This window comes from Pogoniulus pusillus, chromosome 19 (assembly GCF_015220805.1).
Source record: "Pogoniulus pusillus isolate bPogPus1 chromosome 19, bPogPus1.pri, whole genome shotgun sequence".
Classification (NCBI taxonomy): Eukaryota; Metazoa; Chordata; class Aves; order Piciformes; family Lybiidae; genus Pogoniulus; species Pogoniulus pusillus.
In genome coordinates, this window is record NC_087282.1 from 21,196,418 (window position 1) to 21,212,851 (window position 16,434).

Below are 16,434 nucleotides of genomic sequence, written 5' to 3' on the forward strand. Positions count from 1 at the left end.
TCTGGCTTCTGTTAGGTCATGGAATGGATAAACTGAATGCCTGTTCTGGGAGACCAAATGATTGACTGATATAGTTCTTCATAAAAGGTTGGCATTATTCCTGGAACTGTTCAGTGATTTGATTGTACTCATTTGCAAAATAAAGCACTATGAAGCATGCCCCCTTGGAAATTAATTTGGTCTGGCAAAACACCTCTGAAACCTGTACCATCTTTGTTTTCTGTATGTACAAGTTGGATAACTGTTCTACAAATATCCTGTCTCTAGTGGTGCCTCATAGAATCATAGAATCAACCTCCAAGATCATCCAGTCCAACCTATCACCCAGCCCTATCCAGTCAACTAGACCTTGGCACTAAGTGCCTCATCCAGTCTTTTCTTGAACACCTCCAGGGACGGTGCCTCCACCACCTCCCTGGGCAGCCCATTCCAATGCCAATCACTCTCTCTGTGACGAACTTCCTCCTAACATCCAGCCTATACATCCCCCAGCACAACTTGAGATTGTGTCCCCTTGTTCTGTTGCTGGTTTCCTGGGAGAAGAGACCAACCCCCACCTGGCTATAGCCTCCCTTCATGTAGTTGTAGACAGCAATGAGGTCACCCCTGAGCCTCCTCTTCTCCTGGCTAAACAGCCCCAGCTCCCTCAGCCTCTCCTCATAGGATTTGTGTTCCAGGCCCCTCACCAGCTTTGTTGCCCTTCTCTGGACATGTTCCAGCACCTCAACATCCTTCTTGAATTGAGTGGCCCAGAACTGGACACAGGACTCAAGGTGTGGCCTGACCAGTGCTGAGTACAGGGGAAGAATAACCTCCCTTGTCCTGCTGGCCACACTGTTCCTGATGCAGGCCAGGATGCCATTGGCTCTCCTGCCCACCTGGGCACACTGCTGGCTCATCTTCAGCCTACTATCTACCAGTATCCCCAGGTCCCACTCCTCTTGGCTGCTTTCCAACCCCCAGCCTGTAGCGCTGCTTGGGGTTGTTGTGGCCAAAGTGCAGAACCCTGCACTTGGCCTTGTTAAATGTCATCCTATTGACCTCTGCCCACCTATACAGCCTGTCCAGGTCCCTCTGCAGGGCTCTCCTACCTTCCAATGAGACCAACACCTGCTCCTAGCTTGGTGTCATCTTCAAACTTACTGATGCTGGACTCAATCTCCTCATCCAGATCATCAATAAGGATATAGAACAGGACTGGGCTGAGCACTGATCCTCATACTCTCACTCTACATTTTATTTGTCATTTCTCTAACATGCCAATGTCTCTTTTTGCACAACTGTTCAAAAATAAAGTTTAAAATAAACATCTAAAAACACTGCTTACTTAAGATATCACAGTCCATATTTAGTCTTCTGAGTGAAGAGAACAGAGCTTTCTATAACTGGATGTCAGTTGTAAATACAAATGCATCCCTGTTCCTGTTCAGAAACATACCATTCAAATAAAGATGAATTTTTTACACTGAGACAGGAATGCCTCATTCAGTATCTAATATCTACATCCAGACATTGTGTATATGAATGTATTTGAATACATTTATGTGCATATTTGTGGTTGTTTCAGAATTCACTAAGGCCAAACTTGTTTCATGTTAGTGAATTTGGCTTCTTTTCTGAATCACAAAACATCACTTATTTTCAAAACATCTTTTCTTTTTCCCAACAAAAATTAGCCTGTACTAGAAGAATTCTTCCCTCTCAGGACTGTCTCATAACTGTAATTAGTTGAATAATGAGATTTCAAAAGCAATTATGTGTCTATCAGTGGTTGACAAGCAGCCATAACAAACAGCTGATGTAGGGTAGGAAATTACACTGCATTTCAGTGTTTGTTCAGGTACATGCAACAGTGAAAAGGTTAAATGCTGCTAGAATCAGGCCTACACACAGGTAAAAACCAAAACAAACCAAAAAAACCAACCAAATAAAATTGCTGGGAATAAAGTTAATCTACAGGTAACTTCCAGATGAAGCTGTTGGCCTCAGTTTTGCTTCTTGTTTTCACCAGAGAAGATTTCAAAAACTCAGTAAGAAATAATAAGGAGATTATAGTTAAACTTCAGAGAACTCATACTGACTGCTCAGATGCTTCATCCTTTAATGACTGTATCTTCAAAGAAGCAGTGGCATCTTCATCTCTGAAGAGGCTTTATGAAGTCACTTTTTAAGCAGTGCTCACTGCTTTTTTGATATGCTGGTCAAGCAGTGATTCTAAATGCAGTCATTTAAGATTACAAGCCTCACATCAAAACCATTTTGAAAGTCTACCCATTGTCTTCAATGAGTTTTGATTTAAGCCATTTAACAGGCATTCTTCATTCACATTCCTGTTTTCTGCCTTATGGACTTTGCCCTGTTATGATATTACTGCTTTATCTTTTGCTCTCGTGGTTTTGGTCCATCTTTTTCTTCTGTCAGCATCTTGCCACTGCAGGCATTTCCAGGAAGAAGTTTAAAGCAGAGGACTCATCTTGTTTGTTTCCCCAGCATTCCTCTACCTTATTTCAGATAAATCTGCTAGACATCCAACTTTCAGAGAGCTTGCCAGCAAACTTTGAACCTGATCTTTCAGAAATATGAGACCTGGCATGTTGCTTATTGCTAGATATCCTTGCATTGAACTGATGGCTTATCATACACAAGGACCATACAAATACAGTGTCAACAACTTCAATTATCAAACCTTTGCTTTCACTACACTCTCTTCTCTGTTTTCAACAGACAGTGGAAAAAATAATTGCCACTTCCCTAGTCCAGAAGATTTCACTAGAAATTAATGTCATTAAGGGATTGTTATTTTGGTTCAGTGATGCTCTTATGGCCCTTCTCAAGGTACTCAATGTGCATAGTTATGAATATAGGCAGTTATGTGTTCACTTTCTCACAAGTACTTGGGTGCAGAGAGACAGCTAACAGTGTTCAGAGTGTGTAAAGTTTCTTCACAAAAAAAGTGAGAGATGTACAATAATTGTTCTATAGCAGTCCAATTTTCTACTGAACTATTGTAACCCTGAAACTAACTTAAGACACCTTTTGTCTTGTCAAAAAAAAAACAACCTAAAAAGTAATTTTTAAACAGTTTCTCACAGTCTCAGAAGTGCATGACACTGCAGTATCTGCTCTTGCAGTCACATAATGGTTTAAAATGTCTTATACATCCCATGTATCTGATTGTGCATTGTTTTCTTTCCACTATTGTGTTTTCCGTACTGCACTTACAGCTCAAACCCAAAGAAGCAGAATAAAGCTGAGTAAGTCCCAGTAATTTTCTGATGAATTGGAATTTATGAAGTGGGAAAGATTTTTTTAACTACATTTAAGAAATATTTGGTCAGGGAAGGTGAAGAAGAGGTGCCTGCAACTTCTGTCAGCAGCTCTTCACAGTTCAGTTTGCTGTGCAGTAATAGCTTCTAGTCCAGGTTGCATCTACAAAGGTCCAAAGTTCAAAAGGACTGAATGCAGTGGGTTGATTAAATACCTTATTTTATTATTACCTGTAATTAGAAGTTAGTTATACTTTATATGTGCTTAAGATGAATCTGAATTAGAGTCCAGAGGTTTTGAGTCAGTAATCTCAAACCAAAGTCCTGCGTGAAAATAAAAAGATTATAAAATTCATTTAAATATTGGTCATTCATTAAAATGGAATTATTGTCTGTTCTCCTTTCAAATCTCTTCTGCTTGACTTTTTGGAGGGCTTTCAGCAGTCTGAGTATTTATTGATTGAAAAAGCATAATTGCATATCTGGAAAGGGGGTCATTATTCAGATTACACAGAATAATGGAAATGAGACTGTTTGTACCTTCATTTGTGAGACCAACAAATATATTTAAGAATGATGGACTCCTTACAAACTCATCCCTAGGGCATTAATTCAGGTAAATGTTAAAAATAATTATGTTAAATTGGTTACCAAGGAAGTGTAAGCAGTATCAAGTTGCTATGGAAATGTTTGGTCTCTGCTCAGAGATGCCAGAAGAGTTAATGCAATCTTTTTTAGCTACATCACTTAAGGCAGACAAAAATCAAGATGGGGTAGAAATATCAGTGACTGATGTGGGATGCAAATCAGAGTTTTTGAAAAAGGTATCACAGTATCATCAAGGTTGGAAGAGACCTCACAGATCATCAAGTCCAACCCTTTACCACAGAGCTCAAGGCTAGACCATGGCACCAAGTGCCCCCATGACAGAACCAGAGGGCACAGTCTCAAACTGCACCATGGCAGGTTTCGAATGAACATTACGAAGAATGAAGAGTGATTGGCACTGGAATGGGCTGCCCAGGGAGGTGGTAGAGTCACCCTGGAGATGTTTAAGAGAAGGCTGGATGAGGCACTGAGTGTCATGGTTTAGTCAATTAAAAGGGTTAGGTAATAGGTTGGACAGTGCCAGAACGAGAGGACACAGCCTCAAGCTACGCCAGGGGAAATTTAGGCTGGAGGTGAGGAGAAAGTTCTTCACTGAGAGAGTCATTGGACACTGGAATGGGCTGCCCGGGGAGGTGGTGGAGTCGCCATCCCTGGAGCTGTTCAAGGCAAGGTTGGACGTGGCACTTGGTGCCATGGTCTAGCCTTGAGCTCTGTGGTAAAGGGTTGGACTTGATGATCTGTGAGGTCTCTTCCAGCCCTGATGATACTGTGATACTGTGACTTGATGATCCTAGAGGTCTTCTTTTTCAACCTGACTGATTCTGTGATTCTGTGACCCTAATGAAGTGGCCAGTTTGTTACAGTTAAACTGGGAAACATTTGGATCTAGAGAAGAAGTTGCAAGTGGCAGTTGCTGTGCAATTAAAACCTAAATAGAGAAGATAAGCTGTTTCAAATACTACTTATACTGATTTTGGTAATACTAATGATTGCTGTTGCTGACAGCTCATTAAAGCAAGTCAAACTAACAAAATGCATTTATTTCTAAGAAAGCTTTTTGAAGTAGGACTCTAAAACATAATTTTAAAAGAAAAACAAATTCCTTCACACATTCTTCCCCCACTCTGTTGTTTTCTGTAGAATGGAAAGAATTAATTAATGATAACAATAAAAACCCCAAACAAACAAACAAAACTCCCAACCCCAAACCAAACAGCAACAAACCCCCAAAATGAAAAAAAAAAAGAGCACCAAAAATCTTTGACTTTTGGTGTAAAGTCAGCCTTTGAGAGATAATGAACACTCTAATATCTAGAATTAATATAATACTTTGCAAAGTGTGCATTGACAAGAGCAGATGGGGGTGATTTAACAGTGGCTTATTATTCAGTCCCCTAACACCAAGTACTGTCATTTGATTTCCATTTAGTAATGTTGGATCTGTTGTTTTTGTTTATGTTCAAATCTTAATTACAGTCATTTCCCATGTCACATATTTCCCTTCCTTTTTAATGCATCCAAGACAGTGCTGCACCCCCATCTTCACTATAGAGATGAAGTGTAAATTCCTTAAGGGTTGCTATTTCTTTTTGAGAGAGAGAGACTTTGTTCTGTTGTGTTTATTGGTGTATATTACCTCAAATTATCTTTACTGATGATTTTTCTTCTTTCAGACAATGAAAGCTACACATTTCCAAACTCTGTGCAGGATTACATACTACCTGCTTTAGAAAAATGGGTGATTCTGAGTAACTGATATCTTCATGTGACTCATGATCTAACACCTGGCTCATATCTGCTTTCTCAAAGTTACTATTCACAGTGCCACACTCTAGATGCTGAAGTTATGTTACATTATGACTTTTGTAAATCAAGCTGTGAGGGCATAATCTTAAAGGGGTTGTTTGGAGTTCCATGTTTGCAGGCTGATGTATTAAGTGATACTAATAGCTGACTAAATGCTAGTGGCATTAATATGTTGTGGCATGACCATCACAGTATGGGAATGGTATATTAGCTGCTCTGCAGCTTTATACAAAACCTCTACCAGATGGACAAATAAACAACTCTCCAGAGGTTAATCTCTTGGCAATCTCTAAGTTCAACTGAACGTGTGAGTTGGAGCAATTTGGCTTTTAACAAAATATTTGTCACTAATTGTTCCTGAAAATCTTGAAGCTATTGCTTCTCTAGCACTGAGATTTGTGTCACTCAATGTGTCTTCATGCTTGTATTGCAGATTTCAGAAAGGGCAGCCTTTTGTGGCTGTGTTTAGAGCCAAGTATTCTACGTTACCCATCCAAAATACTTATATTGGTCAGGAGACTTTGTGGTTAATGTTACAAGGAGAAACACAGCATTTACGCTACTTCATTTACTCAGTAGTTCTCTAATGTGCTGCTTTCCCAGCACCTGGCTGTGTGGGGATTGATAAGTATAGGTCCAGTTGTTTGAAGTCTCTGGACACTGCACTTCATCTATAGTCCTTCCAAAATAGGAAAATTGCAATTCTTATGCAGCCCAATCCAACCAAAATCTGGAAGTATCAGAGAAATTGTTCAGGTTATTCTTGTAAATCAATACTTATCTGATGAAAGAGATTCTGGGTTAGCATCAGAGGAATAATTTTTTTTCTTGGAAATAGAACTTAGCAAACTCACATTGTTATACATTTTAAAAGCTTTAATTAAAGCCCATTTTTAATTGTTGCAGTCAGGATCATTTGAGAAATTATAGCAGCAGCAAACTGGCAAAATGACCAATATTTTGTAAATGAGCATTTGAGAAACATTGCCTGAAATATATTTAGTACCAGCACTACTACAACTACCTGAAGGGACATTGTAGCCAGGTGGGGGGTGGCCTCTTCTCCCAGGCAAGCAGCAATAGAACAAGGGGACACAGTCTCAAGTTGTGCTGGGGGAAGTATAGGCTGGATGCTAGGAGGAAGTTCTTCACAGAGAGAGTGATTGGCATTGGAATGGGCTGCCCAGGGAGGTGGTGGAGCCACCGTCCCTGGAGGTGTTCAAGCAAAGCCTGGATGAGGCACTTAGTGCCATGGTCTGGTTGACTGGATAGTGCTGGGTTCTAGGTTGGACTGGATGCTCTTGGAGGTCTCTTCCAACCTGGTTGATTCTATGATTCTATGATTCAGAGCAATGGTAACCAAACAGGGGCAGATGTGTTTGTGTCTATGCAATTTGCACTTGATGAAATACTGAAATACTACTGTGCTGTTATGCTACCTTCTCTGTTATGCTACCTTCACTCGGTGCCATGGTCTAGTTGACTGGATAGGACTGGGTGCTAGGTTGGACTGGATGATTTTGGAGGTCTCTTCCAACCTGGTTGATTCTCTGAATAGTTCCTCAATGAGTTGATCAATAGCTAGATCCGGTTTTCAAATGTAAGCAAGTGTGATCTCCAGGCTACTTGACAATATATGGTTTGACTTAAGTATGATCAAAGTGTCTTTAATTATAATCTTCTAAAATTATTATAACTTTTTCTATAGAAAAGAAAAGATTTAGAACAGTTTGAATAAAATTGATGATAATTAAAGAAAAAAAAAAGCTATGATGGTTCTTTATCAGCCATGCCTTTAAAGTTACCCCTACTTTCCCTGCCCCTCATTAAATAAATGGTAGCCATCTGTTCACCAAATATCTAATGAAAGCATTGATCAGGAGCAGTTTACCTGAGAAAGATAATAAAAACAACCAATTCTTACACTTGTCATTGTGGAAGCTCTTAGTTAGCATGAATCAGCAAAATGTAGCATGACCTGAAAAAAAGTCCTCTAGGACCTATCTTACGAATTAAATTGAGGACAGAGAAATGTCCTCTTTGTGCAACCTTTCACTGCAGAGCATGTCAGCAGCTGGAAAAATGCCATGTTTGTGGAGAAATCCCAAACTCAAATGAAAAATGGCAACAAAGAGCCACGTATGCAGCCTTTATAAAGTACATGAGAATGCAGTACAGGGGGATGGTGAGTCTAGAAGTCTGGCACAATTGTTGCAGCTTAATTTCTTGTTTTAATATCCCATTCCTCATCAATCTGTATCACATAGTTCCTTCTTCCCCTTTCCTGTCTCCTCTCTTACTGCACAAAGCCAAAAGTTTTCAGTGAGCAGTTGCATCTTTTTGTCACATTGCTGCTCATTCTATTTTCTTGCTTTTTATTAAGAATAACTCCTCAGCTGAATCACATCTCATAAACTAAACTGTTTGCAGTTCTGTTGGTCAGAATTTCCACCCAAGGTAAAATACCATTAGGAATTTTAACATATTTTACTGTTTATTCTGTGCTTATGAATGGAGAGTTCTTTCAAACTAAATCCCTTGCACTCTGTAAAAAGGATAGAAAAGCAGAAAAGACCCTTTCAGCAGGCAGAAGGTCTTGGATGAATGTGTGCAATGTAGTAGGTGGCTGTAATGGATGGCCCAGAAAGAGAAATACCCATCAAAACCCAAGCCTGGAAGGTCAGCTCACCATGGAGTGAGAAAGGTATCTTGTAAGCAAGGTTATAACAGAGACCTAAGGTAGTAGCTGTAATGTAATCAGAAAGGGATACACTTAGCTTAGTATGATTTCTGTCCCATTTACTTTCAGCATGGGATTGTTGAGATATAGATAGATAGATATATATATATATAGATAGATAGATAGATAGATAGATAGATAGATAGATAGATAGAATTAATATAATTTTTTTTCTTCTTAAAGATGAGGTATTTAAAACCATAATGAATAATGATTTAACTACATGGCACCTGGAACTGGAATCAGAATTTCCAGCATTCTTTAGAGATAGACAATTAAAGAGTCAAAGTTTGAAAAAAGTGCTCAAGATATCCATACTCTGTCTCCCTCCTGCTCTTAAGATGCTTAATGACAACAAGCTGAGCTTATTTGATAATCTGCCAATTTATTTAGGTGCTAAAATAAGAGCTAAACTCCTTTGAAAATCTGGCCCTAATATGAGCACTGTGAGAGCTACTTATGTATTTAAAAAGGCTTAAAAGTCTAAGAATAGAGAGCTGCAGATTCTTTTGAAGGAAAGTGGTAGAAACCACCATATTTGCCCTGTTGAGTGATGCACTTAACTTACTTATAAAGGGAGGAAAATTGTCTAAGATGCTCTAGGGCTTCTATAGTACCAATGCAATTTAGAGAACCTTTGTAGACTTCCTAGAGTTTCTTTGGATGTATATATGTTTAGAAACTTTCTATTTGTAAGCTCTGTTTTCTGCCACAAGAATATATTATCCATTTGTGTTTTTTTTTTTTTTTTTTTTATTTTTTTTTTTTTTTTTAGAAAATTGCAGAATTATTTACTGGTTTGCTCTGAAACAATTGTTCAAATTGTTCAATGCTGCTGAACATTTCTGATCTTATTGATTAGACCTGTGTATCACATAGGTATGATATGGCTTTCACTTTATCACAGTATCACAGTATTATCAGGGTTGGAAGAGACCTCACAGATCACCAAGTCCAACCCTTTACCACAGAGCTCAAGGCCAGACCATGGCACCAAGTGCCACGTCCAATCCTGCCTTGAACAGCTCCAGGGACGGCGACTCCACCACCTCCCCGGGCAGCCCATTCCAGTGTCCAATGACTCTCTCAGGGAAGAAATTTCTCCTCACCTCCAGCCTAAATCTCCCCTGGCGCAGCCTGAGGCTGTGTCCTCTTGTTCTGGTGCTGGCCACCTGAGAGAAGAAAGCAACCTCCTCCTGGCCACAACCTCCCCTCAGGTAGTTGTAGACAGCAATAAGGTCTCCCCTGAGCCTCCTCTACTCCAGGCTAACCAATCCCAGCTCCCTCAGCCTCTCCTCGTAGGGCTGTGCTCAAGGCCTCTCCCCAGCCTCGTTGCCCTTCTCTGGACACGCTCAAGCATCTCAATGTCCCTCCTAAACTGGGGGGCCCAGAACTGGACACAGGACTCAAGGTGTGGTCTAACCAGTGCAGAGTACAGGGGCAGAATGACCTCCCTGCTCCTGCTGGCCACACCATTCCTGATGCAGGCCAGGATGCCACTGGCTCTCTTGGCCACCTGGGCACACTGCTGGCTCATGTTCATGTAACAAAACATGACATGTTATTACATGAAATTTGTTAGTGAAGTTTATTTTCAGTGAGGTGAGATCCATAGATACTTCTTTCTTTAAAACACTTCTTCAAATTAAAGAAACAAAAGGTCATGTTTCTCTTGGTTAGCTCTGTTCATTCCAGAGTAGCTGCTACTAATTTACATTGTTGTGAGAATCAAATCTAGCCTAGAAGTTGTTGTAGTAGTCGCAGCTACACCCGCAAAAACAATCACGCTGCCTTCTGAATTGGCTTATATTTAGTATACCTCAAAAAATGCCCCTGGGGAAACCTGCAATTAAAGTAGTATCTTATAATTGCTAAAAAAAACATGCCACAGTAAAGCAAAATAAGCACTGAGCTATAATATAAGATAACACAACTCTGTAGACGGCAGCGGTTCAAATGCGAGTTTACTTTGATACCTTCTTGAAGTGCAAGTACATTGAATGGGAGAGAGCACACTCTCATCTTGAAATGCTCAGTCGAGCAAAAGAAGTGGATATTAGGCAGAGTTGACTGGAGAACAGTAGTTCTGTTTTGTGAAAGACTTGCTTTCAAAATGTATTTTCTTTGAGAGAGACCTAAGCATTTTTAAAACCTTGGGGAAAGAGAACAGTGTCCTGGTTTGAAACTCTTCACCTGGCAGTCTGCCTAAGAGCTGTCTGTGTTAGGAATTCATGCTTAGGTTTCCAGGTGGTCCCAGGCTTTCAGCTGACCAGGTGAGCTGCCTGGAGATAAACAAGGAAGCTAGCAAGAATGGGCAAAGGTTTCCTATAGAAACATGGTTTGGTGTGAATCTAGAAACGCTGCTTTGGATCTGGCAAACACTGTCGTATTTAAACTGTTTCGTGTGACATTTAAATAAGTCAGAAAGTGTCATGGCATAATATTGGCCTTTTTTTGTAGCCATCTTTCATTTCGATTTCATTTTGGATTGCAGAAGGTTTTAGAAGTGATATAGCAGCTAGAACATCGATGCAGTTTAGGCCTCCAAAAAGTAACTTTTGATTTGTCTATTGTAGAAGTGCTCCAGGGAAAGTGTTTGCTATTTGCCCACTGCACTTTTACAGCACATAAATACACATTTAAGAGTAAACTCAAATCCTCATTTGTGTTTTCACCCTGATTTTTGCGACAAAACTGTGTGCCTTTGGTACTGCATGAAAAGGATTCACTGAGACTGAATACATGGAAGATAACCACTATTCTCTCTAATAAGTCATGTCCAAGATTTTGCCAACTCATTAATGCAAAGTAAGCTGAAAGTTAGTGCTCAGTTTGTAGGAGCCTGAAGACAGCTTTTATCTCCTACGTGACAGTTTCCTCTAGATGAATGATTAAATTCCTTCCTATCTGCTGTCTAAGCAATGAGCTGATAGGACAACAGAGAAAAAGAGATTACCAAAGATGACAGGCAAGCAGGCAAAAGGAAAACTTCTCTACTGGTGATGTTGCTGGAGGTGAATGAATTTGTAGCAGAACTCAGAATCTGATTCTTTAAAATAGTCATTGTGTTTAAAACTCTGAGATTTGAAGAAATACTGCCAAAAGGAATGAAAAAGACTGACTCGATGTGGGATGGTCAAAGGCAATAGAACAAGGAAGTACAAAGTGATAAAGTTTGCTCCATACCTTTGTTATTAATCACTGTACATATCTGTGTATATTTTGCATGAAAAGATTTCATTAATGAATATCTAGTTGACACAATGTGCATTTAAAGAGGCCAAAGGGACATTAACCATTTTTGATAGGACTGCAAAACTAGACTGGGCTCCCAGATATTATAAGCAATTTGTTTTGCTGGGCAAGCATTGAAGTGGGAGATCATGAAAGGACTGTGCTTATGAAGTTTTTTATTAAGGTAAAACTAAAAAATAGAAGAGCAGTAGGTATGGGATTGGGTTATATATATATATATATATATATATATACTTTGAATCATGGTTCTCAATTAACTGGCAGTGTTGCATAATTGAGAGGTAAAATGAGCAACATTTAGCCCTTTCTGCAACCATATTTCAGTGTAAAACTGCAGTGTCCGCTTCAGGTTTCAACCCTTGTCATGGTCTGGCTGAATGGAGATTCTGTGGGCATTTGTACAGTGTGCTGCTGTCATTTTTTCTATCTCATCAATTAATATTTTTCCTAATTCCTTGAATCATGGTATTTGCTTTCCTTCCTCTTGTTCATTGGTATTTGAGAGGCAGAGGTTGGTTGGGGCAGGAGCCGTTGCATAAACAGAATTTCAGGGTTTAGAAAGCATCGATGGGGTTGAGATAATGATGAAGGCATTCAGTAAATAAAGGGAAAAAAAATCCCTCAGCTGTAATTTTGAGACTTTCAGCTAATATTAGAATATATTTACCCATCTTCGAAGGATTAAAACTATAAAGAGGAAATTAATCAGTTTACATTAATCAAAGTCAGAGAAAAACTTCACTGGCAATTGTAAGAATGAAAATATGGATCAAAATCCAAAATTGGTGTGATTTAACTTAATTTTCAGAATCAGCCTTTGATTTAATGTATCCATTAACGAGGTAAAATAATTGCAGCTTTGTGTTAAATAGGTATTCTAAGCATATGGTAGATGCTAATGAGAAGGTAGGAAGATGAGTACCCACTCTGTCCTGTTGCTTAGTGCAAATATGAGCTATAATGTTAGCCAGTTGCTTTACTGGACCCCAAAGTATTGTCATACTTTGTATTGTCATACTTAGTTTTTTCCTTTCAAGCTCGTGGATTTTTTTTTTCTCATCAATCATGTCAGGATTAGAAAAATAAAGTCTAACAACTAAGCTATAGTCAAGTGTATAAAGGGATTTTTTTTTTCTGATCTTAAAAATACCTTTTTCTTATACAGGAGCACACCTCTGGAAAAATCCTCAAGGTGGTTAGCATCACCATATGTTAGAGTTTTGCTAAAAGGCATCAGAACTGAGAAAACCTCTATTGCCTTTAGGCAGCTTATGGTTGAAAGTAGAAAATTAGGGAACTGCATACTTTCAGTGTCTAGGATACCTTGATTTTTAAAAGGAATATCTCTACTTCAGGTGTTACAACCCCATGTTTTGTCAAAAAGGAAATATATGACTCCTTTTAGTGCTTTCTTTGTTGCCTGCCTAAGCCTTGCTATATGGTCAGCTATTTGCATCTGATCTTTCAAATATAGACTTCTTGCTTGGCCACACAGTCATCCTTTATAAGGACCAGTGTTTCTTCTCCCCAGATATTCAGTGACATTAAGATTACCCTATGATTTCTACAGCACTTCCAAAATAATTTCAGTATCAGAAAGTTTTCATTCTGACTTTCACATGGATAGAACACAGAGAGCTAGTGCCACCTGCAAAGGAAGCATGACTTGCAGGGTTGACTGCTCTGTGAGAGGTCTAATCCCCATTCAGTAATCAATTATCACACAGGACCTTTCCCTTGCTGAATCTTTTCACTTTTAGCTGAGGTTCTCATCTCCTCTCTCAGTATCCTAATCAGAGTTTTTGTATACCTTACTGGTGCTAGTTTCCTTCAGAGATTTCATTACCACATCCAAAGAAAGTAGAATAGTGTTGGAAATAGATACTTTCCAAATATTTTCCTTAGGTTCATAACTCCATAGTGCCAAAGAAATGTCATGCATGTAAATTTGACAACATTGCTGTGTCTGCTCAAGGTGCAAATTATTCTTTGTGATGTGAGTAAATGCTCACTTGGCTTATAGCACTAATTGGAATTGCTTTTTGTGCAGTTTATTTTGTTAGTGTGTGTGTGTGTGTGGGGGTGGTGGTGTCACATATTTAACTAATTTGTACATCACATCCAGTTCTAGCTTTTGGTGATATGGTGGTTTGTTGTGTTTTTTTTTTTTGGGGGGGGGGAGAGGTTTAGTTTTTTTATTTTTGGAGGGCTTTGTGATTTTTTTTTTGTTTGGTTTGGCCTTTGTATCTGTAAAGTGTATTTTTATTAAGATGAATTCTGTCTGTCAAGACATTGAATTTGAAAATTCCATAGACCTTACAAGTTTTCAGCCTGCCTAGCTCTTTGCAAACACTTAGAATTTAAATTTGATAAGTGCAAAGGTACAGCTTCAACTGTTAAGTACAGGGAAAAGTATTTATTTCAACAGGAAAATACACAATTATAGTGGTTTATACTAATAGTATAAGACATCTAGGCACATTGTATTGATTTAATCACACCAGAGCTCTTAAATATGGAGTTCCTGGGAGTATTTGGGTGTCTAATGGAATAATCTATACATTCCTGCACAGATGTGTTTTGCACTGAACAGCAGTGACTTCTTTTTACTATGCAAAGACAGGTAAACAGAAGGCATATTCTAATCCAGCTAAGAGAAAACATACTTTTTTTTTTTTTCATTAAGAATCTCTTCCAAGCTAGTATTACAAAATATGTATTTTAATAGAGATGGTTCATTAAATAGCTCAATAGATTAACAGGATTTTAGTACTGGAAATAGCAGGCACAGAATCTGGGAAAACCATGTTTAATTATAGACATATTTCAAAGAAAGGAAGAAAGCAAATCAATAACTGTCATAGTATAAAGGAGGTTGGAGAATGATATTTAATTATATATATTATGTATATTATTTTAAAAAGAGAATTTTCTCTATTGTCACTACTTCACAAGGCTTCTATTTGAGTTCTTTTTGAACTCTTCCTCAGTTTGAGCTAAATGATAGTATACTTAATAAAATGCCCTTTCAAGTCTTTTATCATTATGCAGTAATACTATCAGTGATAGCAGCTTAAAATTAAGGTATTGGAGTATCACAGTATCACCAAGGTTGGAAGAGACCTCACAGATCATCAAGTCCAACACTTTACCACAATCCTCAAGGCTAGACCATGGCACCAAGTGCCACGTCCAGTCCTGCCTTGAACAGCTCCAGGGACGGCGACTCCACCACCTCCCCGGGCAGCCCATTCCAGTGTCCAATGACTCTCTCAGTGAAGAACTTTCTCCTCACCTCCAGCCTAAATCTCCCCTGGCATAGCTTGAGGCTGTGTCCTCTTGTTCTGGCACTGGCCACCTGAGAGAAGAGAGCAACCTCCTCCTGGCTACAACCACCCCTCAGGTAGTTGTAGACTGCAATAAGGTCTCCCCTGAGCCTCCTCTTCTCCAGGCTAAACAATCCCAGGTGTCAATTAGTCTAAAATTAAAGGTAAAAATGTAGAAATTATTTTCTTAGAAAATAATTGCTCACATTCTCAGGATTCTTCCTCATGATTTGGTCAGCAAAGTATGAGATTCTGTAATAATAAATTATTTCAAGATCTGTGGTATCAAAGTATATCAACCAATATAAAACCTTGATTAAATTCAGAATTGAAAGCTGAATTAGATCCTTACCCTATTCTGCAGCACAATCTGGATTTGTCTGTCCAAATTCCATACCATGAAAAATGTCAGCATGTTCTGGTGAAGTGTGAAGTAGTATTTTTTGTGAGCTTTTATCATCATAACTTATCACAAAGTATTTGAAGGTACCTTTAACCTTAAACTGTTCTGTGTTATAATATGATGAAATAAAAGGAAGTAGAACTGTATTTCCTTTTTGTTTCCCCCTCCCCCCAGAAGATAGAGTGGCTACATGGAGCCAAAGCTGAAATTCTTTGCTTTTCTTTTTGATAAAATGTAAACAACACATTGCAGTTTGGGTCAAAACACATCATAGGAAATAATGCGTTGAACCAAACCAAGAAGCACTTGGCTATGGATCTCTGTGAACATAATTAGTGCCTGCTTAATGAGGAGGCTCTGAATTACCTCATGGGAGTTACATAGGTGTGTCATGCCCTCCTTTCCCATACTTTTCCTGGCTGGCCTACATTTCTTAAGTATACTATAGCTTCTCCTTTGGCTATTAACAGCAGCAGTTCACACATATATCGTGTGCCGCTGAGAGAGCAGGTCTCAATGGAAAGAACAGCTCTGCTAATTGTTGACCAGGGAATAGCAGTTTATGTTGAATGCCAGCAGCTCTGCTCTTAGAGATGAATTTTAAACTCTCTTTCAGACCTTAAACTCTAGTTTCTGTCTCTGGAAAATTGCATGAATGCTATGATGATGTTGTTCTGCATTTAACTAAAGCAGAGACCAGACTGATGAATAGCCATGTTTTCCCTTGCATGGAAACTGTAACACTGATCTTACTAGCTACTTGTTAACCTGCTGAAAATCAGTTTAGTTTTTTCATAGGATCAGAAGTTGAATCTTGACATGGCCTTATCCTGAATACTATGTGTAGTTCTGGGGTCCACAATGTGAGAAAGTCCTTGAATGTGTTCAGAGGAAGGTAACAAATCTGGCAGAAGGGTGTCACTATCTGGTATCCCAAGCCAACCCTAGGCAGCTGGGGACATTGCCCTAATACTCAAAAAATTGCCTTGGATTAAATTAAACTAAGCTGACACCAAACAGCTCATTAGT